Source organism: Bombina bombina, chromosome 2 (genome assembly GCF_027579735.1).
Source record: "Bombina bombina isolate aBomBom1 chromosome 2, aBomBom1.pri, whole genome shotgun sequence".
Lineage (NCBI taxonomy): Eukaryota > Metazoa > Chordata > Amphibia > Anura > Bombinatoridae > Bombina > Bombina bombina.
Window position 1 is genome coordinate 556,075,880 of NC_069500.1, and position 18,021 is coordinate 556,093,900.

Genomic DNA, 18,021 nt, shown 5'->3' on the forward strand with positions numbered 1-18,021 from the left:
CATTTTAACTTGCAATATGTGCACTAATGCAGCCGCGTGGTTATTACACAAACGGGAAGGGGGTGGATAGCTTGCCACTTGTAATCTGGCCCTATATCTGCTAAGCAAATGTAGCAAGGCCTGCTGAAAAGGTGATATCACATGAATATTGTCCAGATAAGGTGCAACTGAGATGCCCAGAGCCACCATCAATAGGGCTCTGAGTACCAGAATCTGAATAGAAAGGCAAACTGAAAAACTCCACATAGTATTTTTCTATTGTGAAATAATTATCTTTTAAATCTATTGTAGATATAAACTGACCCTCCTGCACAAATGGAAAAATAGTGCAAATTGTTTCTAGTCTTAAGGCCGGAACCTTTTCAAAATTGTTGAGAGACTTGGGATATAACATAGATACAAAAGAATACTGGAGGAGAACCCCTGACCCTGTTTTGGTACAGGAAAAAGGGTGATTACTCCTTTACCTCTAGGTCCGCAAGTATGCCAAAGTGAAGAACTATCCAAAATGGTTCAAAAATATTGGCATATTTTAATGGGGGATGACCAACTAAGATCACTATTACCAGATAGACCTTTGTACACTTTTAAAAGAGCAAGAAACCTCAATGATCGCCTCACTACGAGCCACTTCAATAGGAATGCTAAAAAAACACCTTTATTTAGGGTTCCATCCCATGTGGGGACTGTAAAGTGTGCCAATACATGGTTAAAAAGGAAGTCATGACTGATAGATTTAATAAAAATTGGAAAATAAATACACACATTATTTAATTGCCAGAGTACAAATGTCATCTACTGTATATCATGTTTATGTGACCGCTTTTATGTGGGTATGACCACTAGGAAGTTGGGTACAAAAATAACTGAACATCTAAGCAATATCCGTAATGCACTTAAAGATCTTGACAAAGGCAAACAAATAACGAGTGTGGCAAGACATTTTATACAACACCATGATGGCAAAACTGGGGCATTCAAATGTTGGGGTTTGGAAAAGGTCAAACCTGGGATCAGAGGAGGGGTGTGTGAACAACTATTGCTTTAAAAAGAAACCAACTGGATATTTAGACTAAATACAGTCATGCCATATGGAATGAATGAAGCTAATAATTACTTGGTCTATCTATAAACAAGTAATCGTAAATACATGTGATCATACTTGTAAATAAATCTCTGTATCTAAATGGGTATATGATCACCATATTAAGGGATATATTATTTGTAGCTAATAGTGGTATCAATCCATACAATATTGCAATGAGAAGTATGATATATATATATATATATATATATATATATATATATATATATATATATATATATATATATATATATCTCATGTGAGTACACACGTGATATTATGCAGATATCACATCTTTCAAAATTTTGACCTAAGTAGATATATTATAATACATAATTACTCAATATATCAGTATCATTTATTGGATAAGTCCACTTATGTGTGTAACATAAAACATACATATATTTTGATGCAATATGTTTACTCTGTTGTTTCTGGTTCTTTCTCGGAAAACGTCCTAGTAATTAATTCCTCTTCTGATACAGATATTGAGGAAATAGAAAATGGTAACAAACCTTTTGTGCTAAACTCAGTACAGGTAGCCCTCAGTTTACGCCGGGGTTAGGTTCCAGAAGGAATGGTTGTAAATTGAAACTGTTGTAAATTGAAACCCAGTTTATAATGTAAGTCAATGGGAAGTGAGGGAGTTAGGTTCCAGGCCCCTCTCAAAATTGTAATAAGTAACACCTAATACATTATTTTTAAAGCTTTGAAATGAAGACTTTAAATGCTAAACAGCATTATAAACCTAATAAAATATTCACACAACACAGAATATATCATTAAACTAAGTTAAATGAACAAAAACATTTGCTAAACAGCATTATAAACCTAATAAAATAATCACACAACACAGACTTCACTTGCATTTTTCTGCAAACAGTTCTTTCTATGTATTCCAATCTGGACTGATTTATAGACAGGAAGATCTTGTTCCTTTTAAATCTGCTCAATAGCTCAGGTCTGGTTAAACTGAATAATTTCAGCTTGCTTGGCTTTGCTACAACACAAGCGGATAGCTCCACCTACTATCTATTTTAATAAATGCACTGCTTCTCAATGCTTTTCAATAGCAGTCACATGACTGGAAAAAAAGGTTGTTATTCTGAAACGGTGTAAATTGAACCGTTGTAAAACGAGGGCCACCTGTACTTAATGCCATTCCAAGTTAGGACTACTACACACAATATTCAAATATGCGCAACTCAGAACCCCAAACATTCCATTCATCACATCATTAGGCACCAAGTATGCTTGCATTATCCCTATACAATACATACTATGATCTTACCCATTTATAACTGCCGCCCAGTACATTTTAGTTGATTACCGTCCTAACCGATTACTGTTAGAAGGAGATTCATGTAATATTGTAAAATGTTCATGATCAGTTGGTATATTGTAGCATGTGCCATTATGGGCATCAACACTATACATAGTATAAAGACTATAATATGAGTACCAACACACATAGCTCTCTAACATGATGATATACAGATGATTATATTTTAGAGATTCTTTTAGGCATGCCATCTTAGTGTGCAGTACGTGTGACTAAGGTGCTCTTGTTTCACAATGTATATTTTGATTAGACTCCGTATTTTACTGTGTGTTGACCATGCATTGATATCATCATGGAAAGTGATTGGTTTTGGAGAGACTGGAAGTTTTGTTGTCATTTTCATTGAATGTGTTCTGTGGCTGATCTTTTGTTGCATATCGTGGTGATGGACTTGATGTGTGCGATCACTCGGTGCGCTCAGCTGTCAGACCTCAGCCTGGACCATCCCACTTTCTGACATCATAGATGAAGTTCAGCCAACGATAATCCAGGTGCATTATACGCCCACACCAATACTACATGATCAGTTTTGATTGGTTCTGTGGTGGGCTTGCATACCTTTGAATAGTGATTGGAGGATTAAGGTCTTAACAGACAGTACTTAAAAGGGTGGCACTTGGGCTTCGGCTTGTCCTCATTTACATTGAAAAAGGCCACTAGTAAGGCCAAAACGCGTTTGTGTGTCATTTTAATACTTGGTTCATGTATATCACCCCTGGCACCTGATGCCGACGACTGCAGATATCGGCCAGGAAACAGGGGGGTGATTTCATGAGTTGATTTTAGTATTTGTTGGCTAAATAGGTACTATTTACTTCATAGAGGGATTTCCCTCATTTATCTTAAATATATATAATTAAAGTTATTGTGTTTTAAATTAATTCACTCAATTCTAGGAAATAGTGCTAACTGAACCCCCTTTGTTCTCTTTTTTGTTGTTGTTTAATGTTAAATGTATTTGTGGTATCACCAGATTGATATTTTGTATCAGTTCATTTTTTCCTATGCTCACTAGGTCCTAGTGCCAGTATATTTGTTTTTGTCAATTAGAGTTAGCACACGTGCAATAAAAAATTGTTTTTGTAGCGTGCCCAATAGAAGTCTATGGGGAGAGGTAGCTAGCTTGGTCGCGATATCCGTTGTCCTGAAGTTAGAGTGGCTCAGTCTTCTGCTAGCGTGCTAACATTTTAACTTGCAATATGTGCACTAATGCAGCCGCGTAGTTATTACACAAGCGGGAAGGGGGCGGGGGGATACCTTGCCACTTGTAATCTGGCCCTATATCTGCTAAGCACCTGTAGCAAGGCCTGCTGAAAAGGTGATTTCACATGAATATTGTCCAGATAAGGTGCAACTGAGATGCCCAGAGCCACCATCAATAGGGCTCTGAGTACCAGAATCTGAATAGAAAGGCAAACTGAAAAACTCCACATAGTATTTTTCTATTGTGAAATAATTATCTTTTAAATCTATTGTAGATATAAACTGACCCTCCTGCTCAAATGGAAAAATAGTGCAAATTGTTTCTAGTCTAAAGGTTGAAACTTTTACAAAATTGCTTAGAGATTTGGGATATAACATAGATACAAAAGAATACTGGAGGAGAACCCCTGACCCTGTTTTGGTACAGGAAAAACGGTGATTACTCCTTTACCTCTAGGTCCATAAGTCCCTTGCACATGATAAGATAAATCTGTTTAGATGAGATCTGGATCAAAAACTGATTCTGTATTCTTTAGACAAAATCTCTTAGATAATCAAGGGTTTGAAATTGACTTTCCCACACCTACCAAAATAGTTGTAATCTGCCTCCCACTGAAACTATGTACAGGTTTGGGGGGACACCTTTATGCTAACTTAGAAGTGTGAGTATTCTTCTTTGCCTGTTTGGTCTTAGACAATGATGATTTAGGCCTCCAGGAAGTCCTGGGTGAACCCACTTACAGGGTTGTAGCAGAACTGTTCTTTTGGAACTAGATTGCGGAAAAGGAATGAAAGTCTAATAGGCCTATTCTTGCCATTAAACTTCTTGTCCTGCAGCAGAGAAAAACCCTTACTACCAGTGGCTGTAGCAATAATAACATCGAGTCCCCAGCCAAATAGGGTTTTAACCCTAAAAAAGAATCGCCAACAGTCTGCTCTTGGAAACCATATTAGTAAAGCCATAAGGCACATCTGGCTAGAACAGGGATAATTACGCTCTCAGCATTAATGTTAACCATCTCCACAGCAGCATCACAAATGACGCTGTTAGCAGTTAGCTGAACACACTCCTGGATATCTTCAAATGATGTAGCTCCAGCCACGCACGCAACATGCCAGATGAATAGTGTCATTAAATGCCCTTAAGATTTGTGCCCATTGGCTCTTTAAAAAGGTACTGTCCTCTAAAGGAATTGTAGTTTTGTCTAGCTAATGTGGAAATGGCCCTGTCCATTTTAGCTTACTTCCAAAATGTATTCTAACCTGACATGTAAAGACACATCTTATTCCATGGCACTTAATGGGGGTCCTAAGACTGAGAAAGCAAGTCCTCAGTGGACGAACAGCTTGAATCTAATGTAATCTTCCTTGTTAAAGGAAAACTAGTTAAAGGTGAACTAGAAAGATAACTCAGCAGTACATAATGTGTTAGTTATACTAGTACAAAAGACAAGTTGCAAAAACTGCTTATAAGCACATAAAGAGAAATAGAAAAACAAGAGAAATAGAGAGCGAGAGAGAGAGAGAGAGAGGGGGAGGAAAAAGAGAGGGAATAGAGAAAGAAAGAGAGTGAGTTTTAAGTTTTAATAACATATTTAACCCCTTGAATATGACACATCATTGATATAACCTTTAACTGCCCGGAACACACTAGGCAACAGTTAAAGTTTTTTTGCTTTACATTTAACGACTTATCAATAAAAGAATTTGACTTTCTAGATTTTTGCTTTAATTGGATATATTTAATACTTGTCCTTGGAAAATGTTTGATTGGTAGAGAACTAAATAATCTGTGGAATAATACATATAATACTAGTTCTGTTTATTTTAAGAAAAAGCATATCGACATCTGGCAATGTAAGTTCCAAGCTATTTTGCTAATGTAATGCACCAAGGGAAAAAATGGAATTTCACACACAAACTCTACTGGTTGCTCCCTTGTGGCAATAAATATTTGAACAATTTTATTTAGTAATAAATATTTAAAACATCAATGCTGCAGCCTAATAACTTATATAACTTATAGCGTACAATGTACAATATAAGCAATAAAAATCAAGTGTTAACAACAGTTTAACAACAAAAATAAGCCAATGCAACAGATAAGTCATTTATCACAAGTTTTACAAAAGCACTTGTGGCAAAAAATGTTATACCTTACACAATGTAGACAATTCAAAAGCAGTATTTTAATCTATTAGAAAATAATCCAAAAGCCATGATCTATTGAATACCTTTTTCTGTCAGTTTTGAGCAACATTTATGTGTATGCACTCCAGCAACACTAATTTCTAGTAAAAGGAAGTAAATTCAAACTTGTTTGCATAATTTAAAGAGTCTTGGAGTACCAATAAAAGCATAAACAATAACCAATGTTAACAGTTATTTATGAAGGGGAGAGATTTAGTCTGACCTGTCACTATGACCAGCAAACCCTGTTGATATTTACACCTACATTAAAAAAATTAGTACAGACAGTTCAGACATAATATATCAGCTGCACTGAATGAATATTCTAACGCGGTACTAGTATATTCCTTACATTAGGTTATACTCTTATTGATGTGGGAGTCTGGAGCATCAAATCATCAAATCAAATCAAGACCCCTCTAACCACAGTAAATGCCAACTGAAAAACCTCCAAAAACGATAATCTTTACAACTAAACCATACCTTCCACCCCAGTTCTATTATCCCTAAACAACCTCCCTACACACAATTATCACTTTTAACCTCTGCAGTTAAAGGGCCACTAAACCCAAAATCTTTCTTTCAGGATTCAGATAGAACATACAAATTTAAACAACATTACAATTTACTTTTTATATTATTTATTTTGCTTCATTTTTTAGATATCCTTATTTGAAGAAAAAGCAATGCACATGGGTTTGCCAATCACATGAGGCTTCTATGTGCAGCAACCAATCAGCAGCTAGAATATTAAGAGAATAAAACAAATTAGAATAATAGAATTAAATTAGAAAGATGTTTAAAAACACCTTGTCTTTCTAAATCATGAAAGAAAAAAAATGTGGGTTTCTTGTCCCTTTAACTAGAACTGTGCAATTACACTTATTGTGACACACCCAACCACAATAAAGCCAAATAACTTGAGCCCCCACTAACATCTCCAGTTCCATTATCGTTACAAAACCCCTCCAGCACAGCACCACCATATCACCCAGGGGACCACCAATACATAACTAAGCAGAAACATATCTACTATACAAGGGAGCCATCTATATAATAATAATTTGCGATTTATATAGCGCTTTTCTCCCTGTGAGACTCAAAGCACTTTACAAATATACCAACATAAGACATAAAAGTTAGGAGTTTCTGAAGGTCAGATAAGCGGACTGAATGCCTGATGGAAGAGGTGAGTCTTTAGCTTTTTTTTTAAAGTCTGTAAGGACGGTGCCTCTCTGATTGCGCATGGTAAAGAGTTCCAGAAAGTAGGGGCAGCGTGGCAGAATGCTCTGGAGCCTGAGTTTGTCCTTATTCTTGGCACTGAGAGGAGGGATGTGTTGGCTGACCTAAGTGAACGTGATGGGATGTAGGGTTTCAGGAGCTCTTTCAGGTACTGTGGGCCTTGGTTGTTTAAGGCTTTGAAGGTCAGCGGGCCAATTTTAAAATATGTTCGCCATTTAATTGGAAGCCAATGGATATGATATACTTCAGCTTAATCTCCTTTAGGAAACCCCTTAAGCTCATAAGACCTCTACAAAAATTACTATTATATTGCAATGTCAATGCCTTTCCTGATGTCACTCCAGGTTCTCCTTCTAACCTCATATTAACAACTCTCCTTTGTCAAGTTTGATTCCTCATCCACACTCTTGTTATGTCCTCAACTGGCTATAAAAGCTTTCTACTAACTAAAACCCCTAACCATCCACCTCTCCTCTCTGCAACCCTAAGTTGTTATCATCACATCTCGCATATCATCTGCTGCACCTCTTTGCAAATTACCTCCCCCTCTCTTTTACAATTGTTTCCAATGTATTTGTTCTTACGTTTAAAGCCCTCTACAAGCAAGAAAGCTACATTTAACTCGCTATTTTCATCTGAGCCATCTGCTTCTATACCAGGAACTCTGTTCTATAATAAGACTCTCTTCCGTTCATTCCTTATTGTTCAGGTACGTCCCTCGTTCCTTTCAACTAAAAAGCATTTATTGTTCAAAGTTCTATTTAACTTCACATTACTCTGCCTTGTATTTAATACAAAATTCTGTATTCTAGGTAATCCAGTACTTTGTATCCCGTTGCTACTTTATAGTGAAGCGATAAAAACATAAATTATGCTTACCTGATCAGTTAATTTCCATCGTGGGGAGGAGAGTCCACAGCTTCATTCATTACTTATGGGAATTAAAGGACCTGGTCAACAGGAGGAGGCAAAGACACCCCAGCCAAGGGCTTAAATACCTCCCCCACTCCCCTAGTAATTCTGCCGAGGGAACAAGGAACAGTAGGATAAATATCAGGGTATAAATGGTGCCAGAAGAAAATATTAAATGTAGGGCCGCCCACCGGAGATACGGGCGGGAGCTGTGGACTCTCCTCCCCACAATGGAAATTAAATTATCAGGTAAGCATACTTTATGTTTTCCATCTAAAGGGGAGGAGAGTCCACGGCTTCATTCATTACTTATGGGAAACATATACAGTTGTGCTCATAAGTTTACATACCCTGGCAGAATTTATGATTTCTTGGCCATTTTTCAGAGAATATGAATGATAACGCAAAAACTTTTCTTTCACTAATGGTAAGTGTTAGGGTGAAGCCATTTATTATCAATCAACTGTGTTTACTCTTTTTAAATCATAATGACAACAGAAACTACCCAAATGACCCTGATCAAAAGTTTACATACCCTGGTAATTTTGGCCTGATAACATGCACACAAGTTGACACAAAGGGGTTTGAATGGCTATTAAAGGTAACCATCCTCACCTGTGATCTGTTTTCTTGTAATTAGTGTGTGTGTATAAAAGGTCAATGCGTTTCTGGACTCCTGACAGACCCTTGCATCTTTCATCCAGTGCTGCAGTGCCAATTCTGGATTCTGAGTCATGGGGAAAACAAAAGAATTGTGAAAGGATCTGCGGGAAAAGAAAGTTGAACTGTATAAAACAGGAAAGGGATATAAAAAGATATCCAAGGAATTGAGAATGCAAATCAGCAGTGTTCAAACTCTAATAAAGAAATGGAAAATGAGGGGTTCTGTTGAAACCAAACCACGGTCAGGTAGACCAACTAAAATTTCAGCCACAACTGCCAGGAAAATTGTTCGGGATGCAAAGACAAACCCACAAATAACTTCAGGTGAAATACAGGACATGTGGTGTGGCTGTTTCAAGATGCACAATAAGGAGGCACTTGAAGAAAGATGGGCTGCATGGTCGAGTCACCAGAAGAAAGCCATTACTATGCAAATGCCACAAAGTATCCAGCTTACAATACACCAAACAGCACAGAGACAAGCCTCAAACCTTCTGGCACAAAGTCATTTGAAGTGATGAGACCAAAATTTAGCTTTTTGGCCACAACCATAAACGCTACATTTGGAAAGGAGTCAACAAGGCCCATGATGAAAGGTACACCATTCCTACTGTGAAACACGGAGGTGGATTGCTGATGTTTTGCGGATGTGTGAGCTACAGAGGCACAGGAAATTTGGTCAGAATTGATGGCAAGATGAATTCAGTATGTTATCAAACAGAACGCCTCATTTTCCACTTCCTGATTAGAGTTTGAACACTGCTGATTTGCATTCTCAATTCCTTGGATATCTTTTTATATCCCTTTCCTGTTTTATACAGTACAACTACCTTTTTCCCACAGATCCTTTGACAATTCTTTTTCTTTCCCCATGACTCAGAATCCAGAAACATCAGTACTGGATGAAAGATGCAAGGGTCTGTCAGGAGTCCAGAAACTCACTGACCTTTTACACACACACATTAATTACAAGCAAACAGATCACAGGTGAGGATGGTTATCTTTAATAGCCATTCAAACCCCTTTGTGTCAACTTGTGTGGATGTTATCAGGCCAAAATCACAAGGGTATGTAAACTTTTGATCAGGGTCATTTGGATAGTTTCTGTTGTCATTATGATTTAAAAAGAGTAAACACAGTTGATTGATAAAAAATGGCTTCAGGAGGCGGAGCTTGGCTGCGCAAGTGAATGGCCGCAAATTAGTAAGGCTCCAAACCCTGGACTTGTTGCAACGAATATAGATGGCCCCAGAGACCCCAAACAACATCTACACCAAAGAATAAGGGGTCTGAAGCAACCTAGCATTCATCTAATAACTCGCCTGACACGATCTGCAGGGAATGCTGTGCATAGCAGACACGCTACCAAGAAGGCCCTGCTCGCCGCTGCACCGGGCGCCATTTACAGCGCATTTCCCGCCGATGAAGCAACAGAGAGGCTGAACAGCTTTAATCTAAAGCGCCACATACCTTCCCAGCTCCTCTCACACCGCAAGACCTAGCAGTGGACTCCGGAGCAGATTACCGCCCATCCTCAGATCCCTCTCGGTGTTCCGGCGGACATCAGCCATAGACACGTGAGTGCAGTGTCTCATCTCCCCCTTCTATCCCCCTCCGCAGCAAACAAATTACATAGAGGGGGGCACAGACCTTAGAGTGCATTAGATAAAGCGCCTCACAACACGCACTGTAATCAAAATAAGCAGTAAAAGCCTGTGACCTCTGACCTGGTGGTGGCTGCACAAAGCGCATATAAACTGTGAGCGCAGCGCTTCCTTAACCCTCTTACTCTGGCAGCAGTTTCTACAGTACCGCAATTACCACTTTACAAAGTAAAAAGCACAGACAACAAGGCGCTCCATAATAAGAGACTAACAGCAGAAATAGCAAATAATAAAGTTGGGGGTAGAGGCCTGTGGATCCAGACTGGGTGGTGGGTTGCATATACTATACACAAATTGGGAATTCCTGTCCTATGGTAGTGACACCCGGATTATAAGGGCAGTACTGAACTCACATCAGATGCTGAATTATTTACCTATTAATGCAGGGAATGCCTAATATAAAGCAGTCAAGATCAGAAAAAGGATCAGCCCAAAAACCCCTGAACAAATTCCTAAGGCCCATAGAACAGCATTCCACCCAAGATAAAGGGAACATGGAGGCACATCTATCTGCGCCTATCACCCAGAACCCCCTTGATGAATCACATCTAAGAGCAAATGTCACTAAAGGGGACCTCCAGAACCTCTCTTCCAAAGAAGACATACAAAATGTACTATTGGAAATGCGCAGTTTATTTCAAGATCTTCGCAAGGACATTAGCTCCCTAGAAGGAAGAGTGTCAGTAGTAGAAGAAAAACAGGCCTCCACTAACGCCAACTTACAGTCCAACACCATTGAACTACAGGAGCACAGGGCGTTGATACAATCTATGTCAGACAAATTGGAAGACTTAGACAATCGGGGACGCCGAAACAATTTGAGAGTCAGGGGGGTCCCTGAGACCGTGTACCCTCCTGCTATAGAGGGCTACTTACAAAGCTTGTTTCGCACGGTTAAAGGTACACCAACATCTGCCGAGGTCGTAATGGAACGTGCACACAGAGCTTTGAGGCCTAGACCCCCTCCTAAGGCGCCCCCACGAGATATTATAATTAAATTTCTCAATTTTAAAGATAAGGAAGAACTCTTACGCTGTGCTAGAACTAAGGGCCTTATCCATCACGCAAGTAATGAAATACAGCTGTTTTCTGACTTATCTCCAACCACACTGCAGAAGAGGCGCGACATGGCTCCCATCACAGTGCAATTGAGAAATCGCAAGATCCCTTACCGGTGGGGATTCCCGGTATCCTTAATAGTCAACCACGGACACAGGTCACTGATCTATAGGCCAGGGGCAGACCTGCAGGCGTTCCTAACAGACCTGGACGAGATACAGGCCTCCTCACAAAGGGGCAATACTGCGGATTCTGCTAATCCCGGGAACTCCCAGGACTCTTCAAGGAATAGCTTCACAAACTAAAAATTACTTGAGACACCTGACTTTTCTTGCCTGGCGAGAGCTGGGACTCCATTTTCTAGAGTCCACATCCTCTTCTAAGCAAAATGAGGGGATTCGATAGCCAAGACTTACACTCAGTTAGTCACTTCCATGCAAAAAATTTGGCTCACTCTGTTGCCCTACCTGAACAGAACTTTTGTCTGCACAGCTTGCTACAGAATCTTGGGCCCTAAGTGACTCATATCCTCAGTAAAAATCATCCTGCTACATTTGAATAGATGCAGGACAGGCAATGACATTGTTACAGTTTTCTGTTTATTAGTTCATGTTTCCTGTGGTCACTGTTTTCTATGTATCCCAGTTTGCTGTTGATTGGCGAGAGCTGGGACCCCATTTCCTAGAGTCCACGTCCTCTTCTAAGCAAAAATGAGGGGATTTGAAAGCCAAGACTATTACTCAGTTATTCACTTCCATGCAAAAGACTTGAACAGAACATCTGACTGCACAGCGTGCTACAGAATCTTGGGCCCTATGTGATTCATGTCCACAGTAAAAATCAACCTGTTACATTTGATTAGATGTAGGACATGCAATGTCATTGTTACAGTTTTATGTTTATTGGTTTATGTTTTTCGAGGTAACCGTTTTCTTTGTGTCCCAGTTTGCTGTTAATTACCTCATTGTTTACTATAATCTTCAAGCCTCGCCGCAGGATGGGGCTTCATCCATTCTGAGGTACTTGCCCCTAGAACGATGCCCAATTATGATAATCGCCTTCTTCAGAGGAACTGCCGCCCCCTGCCCAACTTTACCAAAATACAAAGAATCTAACTAATCAGAATTTCAATATAATCCCCTGTCGCCTTGACCTTGGCGCCCCCCCCCCTTTCACGGCCTGGTAATCATGGTATACACACTTGACCTAACCCCCCCTCCCGGTACTCCCACCTGGGCAATTAATTAAACTTAAGAAACGGGCCCTTGGTCTATAAGACCTTATATGACTGCCTAAATGAATATTCCCTTAATTATTGAACAACTATATTCCCAAACCCCCCCCACCACTACATATCTCGGTCCCTGGGGCCACTCCATCGCCTGGATCCTCTATAAGAGGATTTACAGGTTCAGTAATACTCCTTGTCGTTGCTCCATTTCCAGGGTTACTAACCTCAAAGTCACCTTCTAGAACTTTTAATTCCTGTTCTTGGTTTCTCTTTTTTCTTTTTCCTGTTTAACACTTTGTCTTTTTATTTTTCAATCTTGCAGAATTATTGTTGAATTTTGTGTACTACTCAACTTGCTTATATAAAGTATTGTGTTTGCTTAGAGTGTTAGGCAACAGTTTAATTTTTTTTTTTTTTTTTTTTTTCTTCCCCCTCAATTCCCCTAAAACCCCACCTTCCCCTGACTCATTTCCAACCCTATACCCTCCCTTCTCTATCAGCAAGATGTGTGGACGAGCCAACAAATTCCACACCCATAGCCTCATCTTTACCACAATTAACGCTAAGGGGCTTAATAGTCCGGGTAAGCGCTCTATCGCCTTTAGAGATCTCCAAAATTTACACAGCCATGTTTTGTTCTTGCAGGAAACACACTTCCAGAGAGGCAAGGAACCTAAATGGTATAATAGACAATATCCCACTGCCTTTCTGGCGTCCGGCACGACAAAGAGAAATGGGGTAGGCATACTGCTACATCACACCATCCCTTTTAAACCTACACACATAGAAAGGGACCCGGAGGGGCGCTTTCTGATACTGACAGGTACCCTCTTTGAACACCCGATCACTCTTGTATCGGTGTATGCGCCAAACACGAATCAGCATTTATTTTTTAAGCGATTGTCAAAGTCCCTATTGGACAATGCAAAAGGCCCTATCTTTATGTCAGGAGACATCAATGTTCCTTTGGAACCACTACTTGATACTTCTAATGGCAGTACAAGCATAGGTGGCAAAACACTTAAATCAATTAGAAAAACACTTATGGACTTACATCTCCATGATACGTGGCGGGTGATGAATCCAACATCAAAAGACTTTACCTACTACTCCCACCCTTTCGCCAAATACTCGCGCCTAGATTACATATTTACAGACTCAGTGGGTCTAGACATGATAGGTAGCTGCAAAATAGGACACATCACTTGGTCAGACCATGCCCCGGTCACGTGTGAGGTACTCTGGCCAGACATCCCACCCACATCATTCATCTGGAAATTAGACGACGCTCTCCTAGAAAACCCTATAGTTAAGGCAGAACTACACAAATCACTAGCTGAATACTTCTTACATAATCCTCCTGATCTCACATCAGCAAACACTACATGGGACGCTCATAAGTGCGTAATACGCGGTGAATTCCTAAAACACGCTGCTAGACTGCGCAAACAGTACAGAGCCAAACACATAGCCCTTCTGGAGGAGATATCAGAACTAGAATCCCGACATAAACAAAACACTACACATGACGAGACGATACAGAGACTTAATAGCGTCAGGGCAGACCTTAAACAGCTACTTACCGGAGCTTATCAGAATAAGATGCTATCCATTAAGCAACGCTACCATGAAAATAGCAACAAACCAGGGAAGCTCCTGGCCCGCTCTATAAGACGGCAACAACTCCGCTCCCACATCCACAGTATAACGAGTAGAGATGGTACCAAACTAAAAAGCAGCAGGCAGATAGCGGGTGCATTTCACACCTACTATACAGCCCTATATAACATTAATAAAAATTATGACACCTCAGCTCAAGTGTTAGAGAGGGAGAGGCAAATAGATGACTACCTAGCCCCTTTAAACATACCTTGTTTATCTAACGAGGACTCAGACAGACTTGACCTTCCTATAACTTTAGAAGAACTTTCACATGCTATCAAAGATCTCCCCAATGGAAAGAGTCGGGGCCCAGACGGGCTCACCATTAAATACTATAAAACCTTCCTCAGTATACTCGCCCCAAATCTGATCCAACTCTTTAATAGCTTGATTGAATCTCCTCAACTGTCTTGTTCAATGCTAGAGGCACACATCACTGTAATACCTAAACCTGGCAAGTCCCTTTCTTCGCCAGAACACTTCAGACCGATATCGCTGTTAAATGCCGATGTAAAGATACTGGCCAAAGTGCTTTCCCAGCGCCTCAACAAATATCTCCCAGCCCTTGTCTCCACTGACCAGGTGGGATTTGTCCCAGGAAGGGAGGCAAGGGATAACACCTGTAAAATCTTGCAATTGACTCAATACGCCCGTAATGAGGGGATACCCATGGTGCTTTTTTCGACCGACGCGGAGAAGGCCTTCGACAGGGTCGACTGGCTTTTTCTGCGTCGGGTCCTGAAGGTCATGAACTTCGGGAGCGTTTTTACGAACCTGGTGTTCTCCTTATACTCGGAACCAAATGCGAAAGTAAGAATTAACGGCACACTCTCTGATACTTTCTTTATATCAAATGGGACGAGACAGGGGTGCCCCCTTTCCCCATTGCTATTTGCCCTCTCTATAGAGGCGCTGGCTCAAAAAATTCGAAACAACCATAGAGTCTCGGGCATAAAATTAGGGGGGTCCGAGTACAAGCAAGCCTTGTACGCGGACGACATTTTATACACACTGACCAACATAGACACCTTTATCCCAGCACTTCTGCGGGAACTAAAGACATACGGCTCCCTGTCAAACTTCCATCTCAATATCACGAAATCGGAAGTCCTAAACATTACTGCCCCAGATGACCACCTGCAGACATTATGCGAGGCTTTTTCAATACCTTGTGCGCAAAAAAGCCTACGATATTTAGGGGTTTCTCTTACTAAAGACCCTCGTGACCTATTTAAGCTAAACTATGTCACACTGAAAGAAGAAATAGTTAAAGATCTTTCCTCCTGGAGGAACAAGCCTTTATCATGGTTGGGTAAAATTGGGATTATTAAAATGAATATCCTCCCCCGCATTTTATACATCCTACAGACACTCCCAATCCCCATCCCAAAGGACTACCTTCAACAGCTCCAAAAGCTACTAGAGCAATTTATTTGGAACAACATCAAACCACGCATAGCCAGAAAAACTCTTTACATGTCAAGAGACAAGGGGGGTTTGGGTTTCCCGGAGTTAGCAACATACAGACGAGCTATTTTTCTTCAAAGGATTGTAGAATGGGCACACAACTCCCCTCACAAAGCATGGGTACGTCTTGATGGGCAAATACTCAATCTCAACAATGTAGGCACACTGGCATTTATGTCCCCATTGCACCGACCAAAAATTATAGGCAGGTTTGGCTGCCTTGCAGAAACACTCAGGGTGTGGGATGGTGCAATTAATACTTGTACACATATATCCCCGGGGCAATCCCCCCTTTTACCTATAATTGAAAACCCGGAACTCCCATATTCGTGCTTAGGCACTCAGTTGAGCAAACCTTACCCTTTGAGAGAAGGCACCCTATGCTCCGCAGTAGTGAATGGTAAACTACTACCCCTGCACGAAATGGTAGAGAAATTTGGAAACCTGTTCCAATCATGGATGAGATATAACCAACTACAACATTACCTTACATACCACAAGAGCAGAGCACATTTCATGCGAGAACTCACGTCCTTTGAGAGTTTGTGCACGACTCATAACCCATCCAGGCATCTAATATCACTGATATATAGGCTCCTTACCACCCCTCCCGACGCAACCCTCCCCTCCTACACCTCGGCCTGGAACAGTGAGCTAGGCAGGGATATAGATGATGACACCTGGCTCAGATCTTTTTCCCTCACTAAACGTTCTTCTATATCTGCCAACGTGCAGGAAATTCACATAAAATTGACAAGTAGATGGTATCTGACACCTACTGGACTGCATAGGTGCTTCCGTGCAGTCAGCCCTGTGTGCTGGAGGGGCTGTGGCGAGCTTGGCACGCTCTTGCACATCTGGTGGGCTTGCCCAAAAATATTAGACTTCTGGCGAGTTGTCATCAGTACCATATCAGACAAGTTGCAACTAGCAATCCCACACACTCCAGAAGCTATCCTTCTTTTTCATTTGCCCAAGGTCAAAGCTGCGCACACCCAGGCACTACTGCTCTTAATGCTCACGGGAGCCAAAAAACTGATACCAAGGAGGTGGAAATCGGGAGTAGTACCGACAATTGAGGAGTGGGTGCACACGGTAGAAGAGTTGCTTGCACTAGAAAGATTTCATTACTACAAAACTAACAAGTTAGGTACACATGAGATGATGCTGGCAGTCTGGAGAGGTCTAGAAATTTAACAAATTGAGACTAACCTGAAGGGACAACCACAGTTCCCCCAGCCCTTCCCTCCTTACCCTATGAGTGATCCCTTCCCCCCCCCATTTTTTTTTTTTTCTGTATTGTTTTGTTTTGTTTTGCTTTGCTTGTTGACACACAACATTACAATATTCATTTCCTATCTTGTTTGGGAGAGAGAGGAGTAAAGAAAGAAAAATTCAAAAACACCACAAGCTCAAAGTTTATCAAGACGTACAGCGAAGTCCCAAAGATGGGAGTTTGTATAGATTGGAGTAGCATACACTGTTTTATGTGAACTATACACTTTTCTTAATGTCTGCTATGTAAAGATTATTTAAAGTTTATCACTGTATGTATGGAACTTAATTTTATTTTGATTTAATAAAGCTTGTTTGAAAATAAAAAAAATAAAAAAAAAATGGCTTCAGCCAAACACTAACCATGAGTGAAAGAAAACAGAATTTATGTTTACCTGATAAATTACTTTCTCCAACGGTGTGTCCGGTCCACGGCGTCATCCTTACTTGTGGGATATTCTCTTCCCCAACAGGAAATGGCAAAGAGCCCAGCAAAGCTGGTCACATGATCCCTCCTAGGCTCCGCCTACCCCAGTCATTCGACCGACGTTAAGGAGGAATATTTGCATAGGAGAAACCATATGATACCGTGGTGACTGTAGTTAAAGAAAATAAATTATCAGACCTGATTAAAAAAACCAGGGCGGGCCGTGGACCGGACACACCGTTGGAGAAAGTAATTTATCAGGTAAACATAAATTCTGTTTTCTCCAACATAGGTGTGTCCGGTCCACGGCGTCATCCTTACTTGTGGGAACCAATACCAAAGCTTTAGGACACGGATGAAGGGAGGGAGCAAATCAGGTCACCTAAATGGAAGGCACCACGGCTTGCAAAACCTTTCTCCCAAAAATAGCCTCAGAAGAAGCAAAAGTATCAAACTTGTAAAATTTGGTAAAAGTGTGCAGTGAAGACCAAGTCGCTGCCCTACATATCTGATCAACAGAAGCCTCGTTCTTGAAGGCCCATGTGCAAGCCACAGCCCTAGTGGAATGAGCTGTGATTCTTTCGGGAGGCTGCCTTCCGG

The 18,021-nt window shown here is 40.6% G+C and overlaps 1 protein-coding gene across 1 annotated transcript in view; it reads right to left on the reverse strand.

Moving 5' to 3' along the window:
* The window catches only part of ERCC6L2 (ERCC excision repair 6 like 2), a 433,149-nt gene that overhangs the window by 212,195 nt on the left and 202,933 nt on the right, over positions 1-18,021 (reverse strand).